Source organism: Cimex lectularius, unplaced genomic scaffold, assembly GCF_000648675.2.
Source record: "Cimex lectularius strain Harlan isolate CLEC.00 unplaced genomic scaffold, Clec_2.1 scaffold60, whole genome shotgun sequence".
NCBI lineage: Eukaryota > Metazoa > Arthropoda > Insecta > Hemiptera > Cimicidae > Cimex > Cimex lectularius.
This window is the reverse complement of record NW_019392643.1, coordinates 1,647,783-1,667,141: the sequence shown is the minus strand read 5'-3', so window position 1 is coordinate 1,667,141 and position 19,359 is coordinate 1,647,783. Positions and strand designations below refer to the sequence as shown.

General features: G+C 37.4%; 1 long non-coding RNA gene across 2 annotated transcripts in view; it reads left to right on the top strand.

Moving 5' to 3' along the window:
* Positions 1–16,799, top strand: part of LOC106661147 — a 78,212-nt gene extending 61,413 nt beyond the window's left edge. Inside the window, exons 3-4 of one of the 2 annotated variants that reach the window (XR_002910921.1) lie at positions 1,723–1,764; positions 16,332–16,799. This is a non-coding gene — a long non-coding RNA (uncharacterized LOC106661147). The remainder of the gene's footprint in view (positions 1–1,722; positions 1,765–16,331) is intronic. The other variant, XR_001339636.2, reaches the window with a different exon arrangement.
* The last annotated feature ends 2,560 nt before the right edge of the window (positions 16,800–19,359 follow it).

The window sequence follows — 19,359 nt, the reverse complement described above, 5'->3', positions numbered from 1 at the left end:
AGTGCTGGTTGCTCAACTAACTCGATCCAATACTGATACTCCGTTTACTGTTCACTCCAAGACATTACTGCGACCAGTCTGGACATAACGAACTCGAACCTCCAACCTGAATCCATCTAATACCAAGTATATCATTTTTCCGATTAAAAGTTCTTAGACATATTGGCAAATTTCTTACTACGCCACTAACCTCAATCAATAGCGACCATAACATTTCTTTCATCTGTGATCTGATCTCCCGTCCAAAGTTAAAGTCCACTTCAAGCTTTCCAATCATCCTTACTAAACAGCCCAAGCCATATCTAAACTTTTTATCTGTAGAACCCACTATGTTACTTTAAACCTTACTTAATCCCTCAAATTTAGCGCCAGTGTTGGCTGGTTTCTTGATATACTGTGTGATTTTTATGACAGTTGTAACTTAGTAGCAAGAATCGAACCGCATAATAGCCTAGAGACCTAAATTTCGCTCAAAATCAAGTGGCAATATGATCCCATTTAACACGTTCAATGTTGGAGACCAAAATCGGTCTCTAATTCATCGGTCGGATGAATGACCTGCATGCAGATCATGACGTTTCTAAGTATAGGAAATTTTTACTGTACGGGAGGAGGGAATTAAAAAACATGGCCACACTGTACTAACGATTAGACTCTGCTCGTGAGCAGTTATCTCACTTTACGTTAAGACTGAGCTCTAACAGCTCGTGAGAATGGCCTAGTCTCTAGACGTCATACACCAGGTTCTCTACTACAGGAAAGGCATCGAATAGAAAGGCGACTATTCGCAAATCAGCATCTCGTTTGGGCAGTTGAATAACGGGGTGTTCTCTTCACAGATAAGTGCCGGTTTGATCTGTGCCAATCATCGGGACCGTGTGTGGAGAAGACGTGGAGATTGGTGTGCTTCATGTGACATGCGTCCTTTTCAAAGCCATTTATGGTATGGGGTGGAATCTATGCCAGTACCGTAATGACAGATATAAAATGGATCTGTGACTGCACTAAGGTACATAGAGGAAGTTCGTCTGGAAGCTGTGGTTCCATTCGCTCCATTGGGGACCAATTCGTGTTAATGCATAATAAATTGCATGTAGCTCGAGTTGTCACCAAATACTTATAGCATATAGGGATTACCAAAATGAATTGCCCAGCATCCTGAATCCCGTGGAACACTGATGGGATAGGATAAAGATACGGGTTAGAAATTGTTCGCCGCCATCAACAAGCGTTCGACGCTTCCACCGCTCTTGTTAAAGAATGGGATTCTGTTTCAAAAGACGAACTCAGATCGCTTATGATGATGCTTAGGAGATTTATAGCCTTTCGCGAGACCAGAGGAGGTAATACGCATTATTTACAGCAAATCTAGGCAATAAAAAATAATAACAATAAACCAATTTCTACATGGAAAATGGTTTTTAAACCCTCTCAGAGGCGTTTTGGAGAGCATATTAAACATAAATAAACCGAGATGAGAGTGGGGAATGATAATTGTTCTAAGACCTTGAATGACCCACATGCGGCTGTTTTGTGTTTTCCCCACCTAGTACGTTATCTAATACTTTTTACACGTTGGTACAAATTTGCCACTGAGGGAGACGCGTTGATGATAAAATTTGAAATGTTTTCAGAAGCGCTGGATCGACTGTGTTTTGGTCCATTTATCTGTTTCTGTCTTTCTTTGTTTTTCTTATTGTAATTTGTTCGTTTGTTTTGCAGATCCTTTACACGGATGATACCAGATGGACAGTTCGTATTGAGGTAGGACAGTCAATTTATTATTTTTTCGTTTTATCTACTATGTTAAAGTACAAGAATTTTTCCTCGGCCTTGGCGTGTTGAGTAATTTAATTTTTATTAACGGCCGTGGACTCCGGCATTGGATTCAATATCAAGGCCGGACCGAGTACAAAACCGAGTCAGACAATATGGCAACACGATTCCTATCGTCCTCGTCCTCGTCATCTCATCGTGGATATCGTATTTCAAATAATGTGTTTTATAATGGCTTTGTCAATGAAATAACATGGTTTAATATTCCTCTAACCATCCGTTCACATCTACAATGTGTGTCTCTTTTCCCTGTTCTTCTGGTTCATCTTTAAACATGATCACTCGCCCGTGCGAGTAATTCACTAAATCCGAGTTTATATAAAAACGACGAAAAATTGATTTATTAAACGTTGGGAAAATGTAGCGATAAAATTAGCAGTGGGAATTACGTTTTAGTGAAGATGGAACTAGAATAGATTGGATTTCTCTGTGCGGTCTGCAGGAAATTCGATCGATTACTGACCGTCGGACTCGGTGTGCTATTCTGTCAGATGTTCATTTCTTTATCTTCATGCACCTATGAAGTCAGGTTATTGGACCTACTATCAGCTCTGGTGTTTGGATTAACCAATAATAGAGACAAATGTTCCCAGTCCTTCCTATTGCTTCCTCAAACGGATAATAACTGAACTACTGTAGGGGTGATACAAGTATGTCCCAGTTGGACTCGTGATGGTATTATTTTTAGAGTGATAAAACCCACTGGAAGCTTTCATATATCCTGAAGCCGGAAAGGTTGGAATGTACCTAAAAGAAACCTGGTTTGTTAGATAGTCTGGGAAGGACATTTCCCTATTTTCACTGTCCAGTGAGGCAACATCTTCCGTTGTTCAAACAAACTGTCCGTCGAACCAGTGAGCCAAGGTAGAGATCAGATGGTGTAACTTTGTGCTTTAGCTGTGTAATAGCAGCCTTGTCATCTGAGTAAGGGGGTGGCCGTAAGACCGTTGATCAATGGTGAACTGGGCTTGCGTGTGGTTGCTTTTCCCCGGGCTGAATCCAAAATGTGGATAAGAGTAGTACTGTAAGCGGCTCTGAGGGTATACAGAACTGTGTACTTAGGTACAGTACAGGTATACTTAGGGTCATCACAGGGGTCCATGAAGCACGAGTGCCCGGGCTGCCAACGTGCAGGGTCATCACAGGGGTCCATGAAGCACGAGTGCCCGGGCTGCCAACGTGCTGCACAGGTTTGGCAAAAGAGTGTCTCATTGCTACATCCTCTTCTTGATCTTGGTTTTCCATTGTTTCATTAAGCATCTCTCCATGTTCCATATCCCCATAAGTACTTTTATCTTCTCACAGGGTAATTTATGGGAGTAAATTAAACGTTGCTATGGTAAACATTTTTATTTCTAGAAACTGATAAATCTCGAAATTTTGTTGGCCCTGAACAAATATTTGATTGATTCCCCCCCCCCTTTTGGTGTGGAAATACAAACAAGATCTGTAGGGCGAATTTGAATAACCTTCTCAGTCGTTTATTGAAATATATTAAAATGCAAAATAATATTGTTTCGTTTTTCTTTACCCCTGGATCATATTTGCACGAGCCGCAGAACTCATTTTACAAATTGATATACAGTCATCGTCGCTATATCCACTTTTATTATTGACTCCCAGAAGTCGAACAATACAAATTTTGATAAATTGACACAATTTACCATCAATACACAGTACTTTTCAAGTATACAGACCGTCCTTTAAGCAATCCCAGGCCCAGTGGCCTTCAGGAACCTCCAGAACCATCTGTTCTGTTTGAAAAAATGGTTCAAGAAATGCAGTATAAGACCAAATTCCAACTTCCACAAAATCAGCTGTAGAAAATCCTTCGTCCTAGTTCACTACTTCGTATCCAACCTTACTATCACCCAGATATTCCGATGTGCCCTCAAACCCGCCAGAAATTGATACATACGCATCCATGACACCCTGGACCATCATTCCAAGCTCATCGTCCAACAACTTTCATTCCGAACCTTTCTGATTATCCAAGTTGTTCAAATCATTGCCCAAGCTTCATCCTATGTATCCAACCGTACAATACAACGAGACCTTCAAATTTTCCTTCAGTCTCACACAAATCGATACAGATGCACCCATGACACCTCGAACCCTCATTCCAACATCCTAATACAAAACCTTTTATCTCGAAACCTTCCTGCTAACACAAAATCCTTTGAAACATTGCCCATGATGCGTACATCATGTCCAACCTTCCTAGTGCAATCTTTCATCCTGAAACCTCGATAACCTTAAATCTTTGAAAACATTGCACAAGACCTCTACTTCCTATAAATCCTTGTTAACACCCAGACCTTCAGATTTACCCTGTGTTTTGTGAAGACTATTTTCAAACAAGCAATAGACCTGACGGTTTCCGTGTGTGTTCTTGTTTTTACTCACGTCTGCCTTGATATAAACAGTATTTGCATTTTATTTACCTATTCAGACGAGTATTTGATTACAGCACAACGCTACTCCGATTTCAACCGCAAATTATACCCGACGTGTCTATGTTTTATCATTAAAGTCCAACTTATGTTTTTGACTTTAATATTAGTCATTAGTTTAATATATTATTATTGTAAGAGAATGCCATTTTTCAATTTTTTTAGCGTAGACCGAACGATCATCGTTTTTTAAATTGTATCTTTTGGTGGTACGCCTGTCCGGTTTAATTTGTAAGCGCGGAGTATCACAATCTCGATGTGATGATATCGTGAAAAGGAAACTCTTTTTAGCACGAAAACGGAGGATAACGGAAAATGGCCAAACCGCCGACGAGTTCATTCCAATTTAAAAAAAAGAAAGCATATTCATAAAAGTAAAATAATCATGAAACAAGTGTGTCGGACGAACTATTTTTTTGATCAACTAAATCGAGAATGTATTGGGAAGGGAAATAACATAAAATACTCGGATTAGAATAAAACACAAAGGAAATTTATGACGGAATGGTTGCCGACATGTGCATGCTCTCGATTATGCAGTGAATATGGGATAAATAGGTTTCTCAATCGTTTTAGAAATTAACCTGACAAAGTACATAGTTCATTAATAAAATACGGCAAACTGTACTAAAGAAACAGCCAAAAACGATTAGGAACCCATTAGCATCAATGTTTCAGTATATACGTTCCTCAGCATTTGGCTGTATTCTATTGATTGAACAATATTGCGTATGACGCCTACTCCGACCGCTCTCTTAAAAGCCCGGCTCGGGGGAAGAAAGTTTACACTTCCAACTCTATCTTATCGATTTTACAATTCGCTTTACTAGGTCACAGAAAGTGAAGTGCAGTGAGGGGCAATTGTTGCAGACAGTTCCGCCCTTTAAGGTCAGAGGTCGGAGAGTTTTCAATCGGGACGGATTTAATTAACAATCGCTGTACGGAGTAATAAAGTTGAGACGTTTGTAATTATTGGCATGAAATGAGATCGTCATCGTTAATTATTGCAGTGTTTTATCTGTAGTTTTGTCCTGCGCAAGCGTGTCTCTGTATTGATGACTTTTACTTACCTCCTGCAAACCCTTTCCACAATATTGATATAAACTTTAAAAATGCGTTCGGAAAATGTTTCGAATATTCGCGTCTCCATCGATCTGTCTCTTCCTCACTGTCTCCTTCCCTCTCACTCACGTTATCTTTATTCATTCAATCAAACGCTCTCCCTTCCACTCACTCTTTATCTTTCACTCTGCTCTCTCTATCTATCTGTCTCTCTCTCTCTCCCTCTCTCTCTGTCTCTCCCTCTCACCCTCTCTCTCTGTTTCTCTCTCTCCCTCTCACCCTCTCTCCCACCCCATCCTTCTCACTACTCTCTTCCTCTCTCTCTTATCTATCTACATATCTAACTATCTTCATCTCTAACTATCTATATCTACATTCCCCTCCCTCTCACTCTGACTCTCTTCCACTACTCTTTCCATCGTTCTCCTTCTCTTTCTTACACTCCCCCTCTCTTTCTCACCCCTTTTCAGTCTCTCTTTTATACTCTCCCTCATTCACCTTCTCTCCCAACTCTTCGCTTTCTCTCTCTTTCCATCTGTCCAGCTCTTATCTATCTATCTCCATCTCTCTACATTTTTCACCCTCTCACAATCTTCTTCCCTATCACTCTCTTTCTTTCCCCCACTCTCTATGGCACTCTTTCTCTCTTTTACACCCTCGCCCCTCTCTTTCTAATCCCTCCTTCCATCTTTCTTTTACACTTCCTTCTCCTTCCCTCCCATTCTCTCTTTCTTTCAAAAATAAAGCATTATGCAATCAATCAATCCATCAATTTCTCTCCCCTTCTTGCTCTCTTTCTCTTTCACCATTTTACCCCTTCTCATCTCTTACTCTCTCCCTCTGTTTTCTTCTCACTCTCTCCTTTTTATTTAATTTTTTATTATTTTATAATTTTATACACAGGATANCCTCTTTCGTTCCCTTTCTCTCTTTCTCTTACTATCTCTCACTCCCTTCCCCCTTTCTTGAACTCTTTCACTTTCCCTCCTCCTTTTTTTTTTCTAATAAAGCATTATTCAAGAATCAAACTCCTTCCTTCCTCTCTCTCTCTCTCTCTCACTCACTCACTCACTCACTCTCTCACTCACTCTTACTCTCACTCTCACTCTCACTCTCACTCTCACTCACTCTCTCTCTCACTCACTCTCTCTCTCACTCACTCTCTCTCTCTCTCACTCACTCTTACTCACTCTCACTCACTCTCTCTCTCACTCACTCTTACTCTCACTCTCACTCTCACTCACTCTCTCTCTCTCACTTACTCTTACTCTCACTCACTCTCTCTCTCACTCACTCTTACTCTCAATCTCACTCACTCTCACTCACTCTTACTCTCACTCTCACTCACTCTCTCTCACTCACTCTCTCTCACTCACTCTTACTCTCACTCTCTCTCTCTCTCTCTCTTTCTCTCTCTCTCTCTCTCTCTCTCTCTCTCTCTCTCTTTCTCGCTCGCTTTACCTTCTTGCGCCTTTCTTTCCCTCTCCTTCCCCTCTCACTCTCTCTCGTTCTCTCTTTTTCTCTTTCTCTATCTTTCTCCCTCTCTCTTGCTGAATCGTTGTTTCAACAGCTGTTCTGTTTATTAGAAATTAGCTTAAGAAATTTTGATTAGTCCATTTAAAATCATCCATCAAATGTATATCATTAAATAATAATAGTAAAAGAAATGTATTTTGGAATAAGCTCAAAAAAAAAAGTTTTCCCGTTCTTAATCGTTATAGTTTCAGGGTCTTCGTCGGTCTTCCTCTTAACAGAACCGGAGCTGAGATTAGCCGTATATGAGATTCATTACTGTTATCTGGTTTTGCTCAGTTAAGTTATCCGTTTGCATTTAGGATCCTTTAGATTGAAACGTTAATGGCCATTATTTTTTGTGTGTAAAGTTTCAGAAAAAGGCTAACGTGCAGGCGCGATGGGCTAATTTGTTTGGTGAAACAGTTCGTAAATCGAGCACCCTTGGTGAAGCTTCCATTCTCGTTCTATCTTCGGCTGGCAGTCGCGAAAAGTTTATACTCCTTATGTCAGAAACATAGAACACCGGCTGGAAAGTTTGTGAAGATATAATTAACTTTGTTAGTTTCCCACCTCGGTTGCCAAGACTCCTCTCCTGATGGGTAATCGCTTCTGCTCTTAGAACAATCCCAATTTTCTACTCGGGCGATTGATTGCGCTGGTCGTCCTCCTATAAGAAACTCCAACGGATTCGTAGGGGGGTTTAACACAACCGACGAATCGATTGCGGGTTTTTTTTCTTATAAAGTGTTTTTATACACAAGTTGAAATTATTGTTATTCTGTTATTATCACTGTACATTTCATCCAGCCTAGATTCGTTATTTCCCAGTTTTCAGTGGTCGAGGCTCTGTGCTTGTCGACCATTACTTTAGAACGGTTATTTTTCATATATTTGTTACATTTCGTTTCTGATTAGGGGAACAACAGTAACAAAAATAGAAAAATTAAGAAAGATGAGACTCTGGAAGTGATGGGATTTCGGAAGAGGAGCAATTCTCGTCCCTCCTTTGCCTCACACCCCTTTTCTCCTAAGTGCATTAACCGTGGATTTAGTTTGACTTGTAAATTTCAGTTTTGTTTAATTAAAGTAGTTAAATTGGCCCATTGTCGGGATGCTCCAAACCCTTATAGGAGGGGGAATTTACACGAGGCAAATTGTTACACGCTGCCGCATTCTAAACAATTAGGCTCTATTAAAAGTTTCTTAGTTGTAATTATTTATTAGTTATATTAGAGGACTTTTGGACATCTTTTATTGACATTGAAAGCGATTTCGCGAGGAAATAAATTCAACTTTAGAGAGCAATAAAATTACAAAACAGAGACAAGAGAATTGCATTTTAAATGACCTCATTAATAGCAGTGCTTCAGTGGCCATGAATACTGTTTTTGCAATATTATCACGAAATCAGGTTGTGTTTTTCCATTGTTCAATAAACTGATAAAAATAAAAATACTAAAAAAGGTAGATAAAACCATTAGCAAACAAATTCATAATACCATTGGATGATTATTCGGAAATCGTGAGATGCTGTCTGGTATGACGTAGGTTTTAGAAAAAACTTTTACTTTATCGACGTTTCGATCTTTATTGAGATCATCTTCAGCGCCACAAACATTGTTTAAATTGAACAAATATATGTAGGATGTGGAAAAAAGTGAATTTATACAATGCAAAAAAATATTTTTTATATTTAATCATAGTATTTCTACTCACTCGAAGTGTTTGTTTTCTGCGTAACTGTGCCATTGTGAGTGGAAATACTTTGATTGAATAAAAAAAATATTTTTTTGCATTGTTTAAATTCTCTGTTTTTCCACATCCTACAGGTATTTGTTAAATTTAAACAATGTTTGTAAATTCCAGGCCCTGAAGATGATCTCAATAAAGATCGAAACGTTGGCACGATAAAGAAAATGTTTTTCTAATTTTCTAAAACTTACGTCACACCAGACCGCGTCTCACGATTTCCGAATAATCATCTAATAACGGTCACTAATCACCACACATACCATTGGATATTGCCCTCTGATTGAAATAACTAGAAATTTCATTATTTTTACATAATAACAATAAAAAATATGGTTTATTTTTTCTTAAATCACCTGCATTCAATTTTGAACATCCCAGTTTAAAAAAAAAACAATCAAAAGAAGTACTATGAATGGTTAACCCAATTCCAGCCATAGTCGCCGAAATATTTTTTCAGAACTTCCAAAAAATATAACTGACATGTAACGTAAAGTTTTTAAAATTATTATTGTTTTCTATAAAAAAATTTACATTTAACAATTTGTTGGTAGCGATCAGTATACGATCTGGCAGGAACTTGGCAGAACACGGTGATGGGAGAGAGGAGCCGGCCATTGCCGTAACTTTTAGTGCTAAGGATTGATTGCTGGTTGAGGTTGTGTTAGCAGGTCACGAGACCACTGTCTTTTTAGGCGACGTGGATGATCGTTAGGGTGGGACGTTGAAGGCAGGACTTGAGATAGTGGATTGGATTGATTTTTTGGTGTTGAGCGAGAGCTTGTGGAATCGTATTTGAATCATTTCCGTCACGAATAGGATATCTCGGTCTTTGTGGACGGTGTGTTTAGTAACGTAGAAGGTAGCTTTGAGGATGTGACGGAGGATTTTGATTGAAAGGATTGGATTCTTTGGATGTTAGATGGCTGAACCCGACAGTTCGACTCCGTAAGTCCAAATAGGTCTAGTTAGTGTATTGTATATTGTTAGTTTGTTGTATGTACTCATTATGGATTTGGGTTCAAGTGGGCTTGTGAGTTGTCCGGTCTTCGGTTCATTTCTTGTCTTTTGCGTTTTATGTGTATATTCCGTTTAAGATTGCTGTCCAAGTAGAAGCAGATTTGGTTGTATGGGGGGGGGGTTACCTTACTGTATAAATGCACTGGTGGACAGGTAGTTACTTCTAAGTGTGAAGTCGAAAAGTGACTGAAGGATTTTTTTAAATTTGTATATGAGAAACATTTGCTGTCACTCAGTGTCAGGGATTAAGGATAGAAAAGTGTAGATAAGTCTTGGGCTCTATGGTCATGATGGATCGAAAGCTTACATAGAACCTTTAGACGCGAGATCAGGTCCTCTTGGACAATAGCAACGTCGAGGTCGACGTCGTGGATAGTTAGGTTAGTAACGTACTACCAAGGAGCTTTGGCAATTTGTCTGAAGACTTTGGATCTGATGCACTGAATGTTGGATGGTTTGGCAGAACCCCACAGTTCCACTTCGTATATCCAAAGTGTCGCAGTAAATTATTGTAAATGTTAGTTTAGTGTTGACGGTCATTCGTTCCTAGAACTCCAAGTCCTCCGTTAAATTGTTGTCTCTTATGTCACGTCAGTTGTAGTCCTACAATTTGATTTCAGCGGAAGTCAGTATCTCTTTGTTGTCGGTGCACATCGTGTATCGATACATCTATCACTTTAAACATATATTTCTCTAATGGCGGAAAGAGCACCATCTTGTTCTCATATCCAACCTTTTCTGATGTCTCCATCAAAGTTGGTTACGTGTAAACCAAAAGGTACCACACCTCAGCTAGCATTAACTGCAGAGCCATCTGTGTAAAAGTGGATCCATTAGTTTACTAAATACCTTGAGGTCTGCAAGGCTATTTTTTTAATGTTCTTCTTGTGAAAGTACTTTATTACACAAATCTTTCTCATAACAGAAGATTACGCTTTCTTCGTTGGAGCATAAAGAAGAAAAACTTTACATTAGCTTAAATCGTAATGATTCAAATTACGGTTACATCATCGAATTACATTTTTTCATGGAATGCTGTCAACATGGTCACAAAGATATTTCTCTAATGGCAGAAAGAGCACAATTTTTTCTCATCTCCACCTTTTCTAATGTCTCCATCACAGTTGGTTGCGTGTAAACCAAAAGGTACCACACCCCCAGCTGGCATTAACCGCAGAGCCATCTGTGTAAACGTGGATCCATTAGTTTCCTGGATACCTTGAGGTCTGCAAGGTTAGTTTTTTATGTTCTTTATGTCAAAGTATTTTATTACAAAAATCTTTCTCATAACAGACGATTAAACTTTCTTCAATGGGGCGTAAAGAGGAAAAACTTTACATTAGCTTAAGTAGCTTAAGTCGTAATGATTCAAATTACAGTTACACCATCGAATTCCATTTTTTCATGGAATGCTGTCAAAATGTTGACAAAGAAATTGCAAAATAAACTGCACCGCTGGTTATAAGCAGACAAGGCCGCATGATATAACTTAATGGGCGGATTTTAACGAGGGAAAAAATATGGGCGTTGAAAATACTAACTGCACGGCATTCATGTCAATTATTCTAGCCGTATTAGTATTTTATTACCGTTATTACATTGTTAACTATACGAGGTTTTAGTTTACATAAAAAGTTGATGGGGCGGTTATTTTATAGAATGTATGTAGAAAGGTTGTTTAGTCACACTGATGTTTTTTTGGAAAATCAAATCCTCAAATAACAATTGAAACCAATTGGTTTTTCTATTTTTTCCTAACTTTTTCCTATTGTGAACAGGATTTTTAGATTGAAGGTGAAATCGCTGCGATATTGAAATTGCCTTTTTTTCCACTCTCCTTTGCTCCGTTCATTTTTATTTTTAAATGTACAGCCAAATATACTATGTACCCTTGACGTGTTTCGCAAGAGATCGCACACTCGGTCTAATTTTACACGCCACGTGATTCAAATTGCCCGAGCGGCTCGCTTTTCTCAATTTAAAACGTTTCGTGTCAACTCCTGGCCCCCCAAGCTTTCGGGCGTTCATTTATGTTCGGAAGGGACTTGGTGGTGTCCAGTGTCACGGATGTCTGGAGGACTTGGATTAAAAAAAGGCTCAGGTACGATCTACAAACATTCATTCCATCAGATGACGCATTATATACTTATCTTTATGATTTTCATCTGGAAAACCCTAATTTTTCCACTTTTTAACTTTAATTTAAACTTACCTTTAGACTATAACGAAATTTATCGTATTGATACTCTGGCAATGACCTTTTCATGTATTTTAATTGATACAAATTTGGCTGACCTTCCGACCTGGTTATTCCACAACTGATTATTTCTCCTGTCAAGTAGGACTAAATAAAGACTTCATTGTGGACTTTAAAACAGTTTTTCATAGCACATCTATAAAAGTCTTGAATATTTAAAGGTTTTTTTACACAATTCGTCAGTAGTGGCAACTAGAGTGTGACAGGGATGCATTATGAGCTGCATTCCAATTTTGGTTGCATTGTTTTTAAACGAATTGTCCTTCAATTTGTTCAGAGTGTATTCTAAGGATTGGCATCACTCTATTATATTCGGATGATATTTTAATCGCTTGTAGACAATTTAAAAATTTAGTTCAATGCCTATCAACTTTATCATATGTCAACCATATATCAGAAGTCATTCGGCAGGTTTTCCTATAAGAATTTTTTGTAATTTTGATAAATACAAGTATTTTAATTTAGTTTTGAAATTGGCAAGCTTTTAATTTTAAACGGCTGGTTGGCCCATGCCACCCAACGCCCCCGAGTGCGTTTTTCCGTAAATTAACCCTTTTTAACTATAAATTAACTTTTTTTACTTCAAATTACTTCTTTTTAAATTCAAATTAAACCTTTTTTTTAAAGCATTAAACTTAGGAGATGGTATGAAATATATACTAATAAAGTAAAATTCCTGGGTAATTGATTTTTTAAAATATTAATTTAATTGGCTCTTAAAATTGATCACATGAAAATTAATTACAGTTACAATTAAAAATTATATAAATTTAAATATAAATATAAAGGATATGTCTTTTAATTTAACAAGTTTAAAATTTTATAAAATATTTAAACTCGTATGCAAAAGACGATGTGAAAATTTCAGTGCAAATTAATAATTATATAGATGTGAATATATAAAAAAACATTTTCTTCATTTAATTTGAGAATTTTTTTTAAACATAAAATATTTGATGTTGGCTTGTATTAAGGAGTACTGCACCCGTGGTAAAATCAATTTTTGATACCAGGTATCGACCGAGGCATAAAAATTTTCGTAAATTCTGTTCAAACACCAAAAAACCTCTATTTAAAAAAATCGCTTTTTCTTGAAAGTTGTTTTTTCAATATTTAAACACGTTTTCTCTAAAACTAGAGGACATATTTGATTAATTTCTCTTTTTTATTTGTGTGTATATAGTGCTTTTATAGACCAGACGGGAAGTTTAAAAAATAGCCAAAACGAGCTGAAGAAAAAATTCAAAACTTTACCAAAAGACAATATTTTTTCAAAAACCTTCTAATTTTTTTTAGTTTTAGAAAAATTAGTTTTACTCTTGTTAGTATGGTTTAATAACATTTCTGAGATATTTACGCAAATATATGAAAAAAAATCATTTTTGGGAATATCTATTGGGAAAAACCATCGTTTATTTAAAGAAAAAAACTAACGGTTAAAGATGTGGAAAGTGCCTTGAACTGCATACAGCAGTCCCATAATTTATATATTCGAACGTGAGAAGTCGATCGTGTATTCAAAAAAGAGTGTGGGTCTAATGAGTGATCGTTGAGATAGACCTTCGAAGACGAACGTGAAAACGGCGGATTTTCAGACAGACAGCGATTATTTTGATTAGATGCATTAGGAAAATTATTAGTTGTCGTATTAGAAATACGGCCTCTGTGCCAAAAACTATCAAATGTTTAAAAATGATGCACTTTTATTGTTTTTTAATTAAAATTATTGGTTATATTTTCAAACAGCCTACAGAGTTGTACTGGGTTAAATGATAATATAATAAAATTATTTCAAAGGACTTACCGTTGGATATAGAATGACAATAAAAAAGGAGGGCGACTGCTGTACCAGATTGGCGATGGCGTCAGGTTCGCAGTGCGTTCCAGCACACCGTCGCCCGTGGAATTTCTTACCTCTCCCACAGGAAAAAAACCCTGTTTGGCTTGGGTAATGAGAGACACGAAAGATTATACAAAAAAATAACGAAATGATTTTTAAACGCCTAAATCAAGAAAGTGATTATAAATATATTCTGCCTAGGAAGCTTGTATTAACCAGATATTTTGTTTTTTAATAATATTAAATATAAATGGCAGAGTTCACCTCCTTCTACTCCACTTTTTCAACTGAACTGGGCGTAAAAACATTCGATTTACTATTATTCGTTTACCTGGTTAATAACCCCAGATTAAAATAGTGCAGTCGACCTGTTGTACCGAAAACTCGTAAAGGACGAAACCAAATTGTACAATCGGTTTTACCTTTAAAAGGCCAAGGATAAGAGAAAAAGGTCAAAGGAACATTTTGATTTATCGTTGGCACGGAAGTTTTCTTTTTATTCGTGCTCTTTAATATTCTCGAACGCTTTAGGTTTACCCGCGATTACTTTTGTATTTGAACCTTCAATAACTTTTTTCAATAATTGCATTCCGTGACAATTAGTGTGCGCTTCGTGATCAGGCAGCCGAGGAAAAATGTATAACTCCATATCAAAATTCCGTAATATTCACACTGTGAATTGGCCAGTCTTCCGCTATTATGGTAAAATCTAGATATCAAATCCAAAAATGGTTATTTGGTGGTTTGGTGGACATTAGGAACGGTCAGGATCCTCAGTATTGCTCGGAAAGTAGCATGCCTGGAATGGAGCATTGAGATCGACCCCCCCTTCAAGTACTCCTGAATCTACCACCATCTTCATCGAAGGAGACTAGAGACACAATTGACATCGTAATGCAGGGACTGGCTGCATAGTCTACTAGCATGTTCAAAATATTCGAGAAAGCAGACTGGGAAAGGGTAAGGCATGGGTCAGGCTGATCTATTGGAAAAAAGTACTAAAATTCATTTATCAATTGGACTCAAATGGATCAATTATTGGACAAGTTATTGTACACTGTTCCAATGAGAACAACACCAGAACTGCATATAGAACTAGAAGTAACCTGTACAGATATTGCCAAGAAGAATAAACAGCGAAACATCTCTGTTGGTGCGAAGACCTAGCCTCCTGGAATAGAAAAAGCCTCCCTGAAGATACACGTTAAAAAAGCTTTGGGATCGGGTACATGGTATGGAGCTCGAGATAATAAAATACAAGTCGTTAAGAGGAGCTCGTAGAGCATGGTATCGGGCTCAGGGTATGATCTCAAGGTCTTCATCGTTCATGAATGTCTTTCCCACGTACAATTCGAAAACTAGTATTGAACACATTGATGAGGAGACAAGAAGGTTAGGTGCTAGCGATGAAAGCCATCTACAGGACAGCCAGCAGCAGTGAAGCCATCTCGTTTGTAATGGAGTCAAGAGCCGTTTGGGATTGCATCATGGCACTGCAGACATTGAGAACAACAACAAAATTACCCTTGTTTGGTTCCATGTCATACAGGGCAGAGGAACGAGTAGGCGACAAATTGGCCAAGGACTGCTCGATGAAGACACCTATCGACCTTGAACACTTTTGCTCCATTCCAAAACTCCAGAAAAAAACGGTCCATTGGGCAATTGGTTAAGTAGTAATCGGTTCAATAGGATCTTATTCTAGCTTGTAAACAGGTTCATCCAAGAACTGCTGACTGGACACAGCAGACTACGGTGTATATACTCGTAACTGCAAAAAGGCTGTGTAGGTGTTACCAGGAAGAAGAAAAAAGTGTCAAGAAAAAAGTGTCATGTTCTCTGTTGTTGCGATGTCCTATGCTGGCTGAGGCGGATTATCAACTATTAGTGTTAACTCATAAATGGATTATTGACGTTTTCGCATATTCAGCTGTTCCAGTATGTGACAGATGAAATTAAAACAATTAACCCATTTTAAAATTGTTGATGGTCGTTGAATTTGAAATTAACTAAGGTTCCTAGAGAATTTTCGTTTTATTATCACTAAATGTGAAATGACGTTTTCAGTCAATGGATGCGGTTCATTACATTGTCGGGCTCGCTGTCTGACGGACAATGGTGAAGAATGGAAACTAATAATCTTAAGTCCACATAGTTGACTGACCAAGAGGTCACTTCGTACTAACTAATTGTGCTTGGTTAATCAAAATAGAACTGCTGACGTGGCTAGCAGTTGCCTGAGCAACAGTTTCGATTTACCAAGTGGTCCTCCTCTAGGCCACCAAAAACCGTGCAGTAAACGTCCTATGTCCGTAATAAGGTCTATTGCCTCGTTGGTTTACCGGATTTCCAACCGTCGAGGTGACGGCATACAATTCTATACTATATAAAACGAGGAACAGCTTATTTGTACTGTAGTCGGATTGGTCATCCCCGTCCGCCTTATCGCCGTATCTATTAAAAAGATCTATCACTTTAGCAAAAATTATTGTCAGACTCTCTCCGATTCTTTTTTACACTTGACGTACAAGCGCAAGGCTTGAACATTAGCGATTTTTTTTTTATAATTCCATTTCGCTAACATGATTTTTTTTTACAGCCCTGATACGACACACGGCGAAGCGGTGATAAAGAGTGAGTACGAACATTTCGCCTTATCGTTGAAAGCCACTTCCACTCCGACCGGAAAGTATTGCTGGTTTTAATCTAACGCGCTTCGCAAGACGGGGGGTCCGCCGATCCCTCTTCCTGTCGATATGCGCATCCAATTTTGATTATATTTATCGACTGGAGTCACTAACGAAAATGGGAAAACTTTATGAGAACGGTTCCTGAACATAACATTCCGAGACAGAACTGTTCGCTTATATTCCCAACATGAATTTGAATTGCAAGTTAAGAAAATTAAATTTTTTTTCATTTAGTCAGATAATATTTCCGAAAGCAATATATTTTGGTCTTATAAAAATGGTTTATTTTTAATTAGTACATATTGAATTGCATGTTCAAACGAATAATTCGTTAAATTTTACAACATAAAAGAAATTATCAAGCTTTCATTTTTGGCTCTTATTTATTTCTGAAATTTTTTTTAAAAATTATAATCTATTTATTTTATCTATATCATGTTAATCATTGGCTCTCTTAGAATGGGCCAATCGAGAGGTCGTATATCAAAATGCCACATAAAATTAAAAACAAAAAAATGGCAAAAGAAAATTGTACGCTTATTAAATTTAAATTTTAAAAAACCCACCTGAAGCGATAGATGAAGAGTGAAGCTTCTAAAGTTTAAACTCTAGTTGTGCATTTGGCTTCGGGCGTGAGTTCAAAAAAATATAAATTCGTCTAAAAAAGGGCGGAAAATATTAAAAAAATGTGCACAATTACATTTTTTTACATTTTTCTACCCTTTCACAAGATGAAAATTCATCACCCTTTGGGCGGGCTCTTAGGTTAAGAACCATTAACAGGATCCTTAAAAAAAACATATCCCTTTTGTATGAAAATGCTAATCCAAGTGGTCGAGATCGAAGGAGAACCGGAGGATATTCGTTGGGCTATGACAGGGTACCACCCTGAGTTCTCTGTGAGTACGAGTGAACACAGCTGGTGGTATCTCAGTCATCGCCAACAATTGACACCTAGACTGCCCAAGAAGAATTTGTCGTATTATATTAAAAATAATACTTCAAAAACCATCATCACCTTGGTAACTATACACTTATTATAATAACTCTATTCATTAATTAAACATTTTATGGATGGATTTTTTTTAATGATGATAATTTATTGCAATTTGGTTTATTTTTAAGTTTTTGTTCACACATTTTTTTATTTATTTTAGCTAGATATTTAGTTTTATGTTACACCTCTCATTGAACAAACAAACATATTCCGCTTTGCTAAAATCTATTTGTTTTTGTTACTTTTTTTTATGGAACCGTCTTTAAATATTGTTAATCGTGGATATTTTTATATTCGGCACGTTTTCCTTTCTAATATGTACCGTGGGAAGTTTACTGGTCAATCAAGTCAGGTCCAGTACCAGCATTTCGCACTTTATTATTGGGTTGTCCGGAAAATAATGCAGGATTTTGGTATTAAACAAAAAAAAAGAAACTAGTTACTTTAAAGCAATGTTCTTTAATCAAAATAATTTCCCATACTCTCAATACATTTCTCCCAACGTGTTGGTAACTTATTAATTCCGTCTGAGTAGAATTCAGAATTTTTAGAATTGATAAAGTCAATAAATGCATTTTCCAGTTCCGTTTGATTTTTGAATATTATGTGTTGTAAGTAGTGGTCCAGGTGTCTAAAAAAATGGTAGTCAGTAGGCGAGAGGTCCGGAGAGTAGGGTGGGTGAGGCAAAGTTTCATAGCCAAGCTCCAATAATTTTTGTGACGTTACACGTGACACATGTGGTCGAGCGTTGTCATGCAACAAAATGGGCCCTTTCCGATTGACCAAAGAGGGCTTCATTACTGCCAATTTCTGATGCATGGTATTAATTTGGTTACAGTATGATTCAGCATTGATGGTTTCGCCAGGATTTAAGAAGCTGTAGTGTATTAAACCAAATGAAGCCCACCATACCGTAACCATTACCTTTTTTTGATGAGTTGGGGGCTTTGGAAAATGTATTGGAGCTTCTCCTTTGTCGAGCCACTGTCCAGAACGTCTAGTGTTATCGTAGAGAATCCACTTTTCGTCACATGTAACAATTCTGGCCAGAAATGGGTCATTTTTGTTTCGACAAAGAAGTGATGCACAAACATCAAAGCGCTGATTTTTTTGGCGATCGTTTAATGAGTGTGGAACCCAATTTTCGAGTTTTTTCACTTTTCCAATCGCCTTGAGGTGGTCAGCGACGGTCGTTTTACTGACTTTGAGTTGCTCTGCAAGTTCTCGAACAGTTGTTTTGGGGTTTTCTTCCACCACTGATCGCAGAACATCATCATTAAGAGAGGAAGGCCTTCCACGACCTTCTTCATCTTCAAGGCTGAAATCTCCCTCCCGAAATTTTTTAAACCACCTTTGCACAGTGCACTCATTAACACAACCCTCGCCCCAGACTTGGTTAATGTTTCTAGCCGTTTGGGCTCCGCTTCGGCCGAGTTTAAACTCGTAAAAGAAAATCGTACGAAATTCTCGCTTTGACATTATAAGGATGACTGAATTATTTCCAAGTAGCGGAATGCTACAGAGGTAAACAAACAATATCATTTGGAAGAGGATTAATAAGTGTTGACATTCATACAAATGAGTAATCCTGTAAACGTAAACAGAATATTTTATATAGATTTTTTTTAATGAAAACTTAAAATCCTGCATTATTTTCCGGACAACCCAATACTTTATTTTTCGATATCCCACGAGCATTTTTTTTAAACCTAAGGTTATAACAGACTGTCTGCTTTTATGCTGTCAGTTGATATACGATAATTCAAGTTCTCCTTTTTATATCATTACAAAAAAACTTGTAGCACTGTGGTTTCTCGTTTTAATTTAATTTTTCCAGAATCTAAACATCTCTACTGAATATTAATTGCCCATTAAAATATCAACAATGTTGATCTCAGTTTTTAAACTATGCGTTATAATCGGTACATAATTTTTTTTCG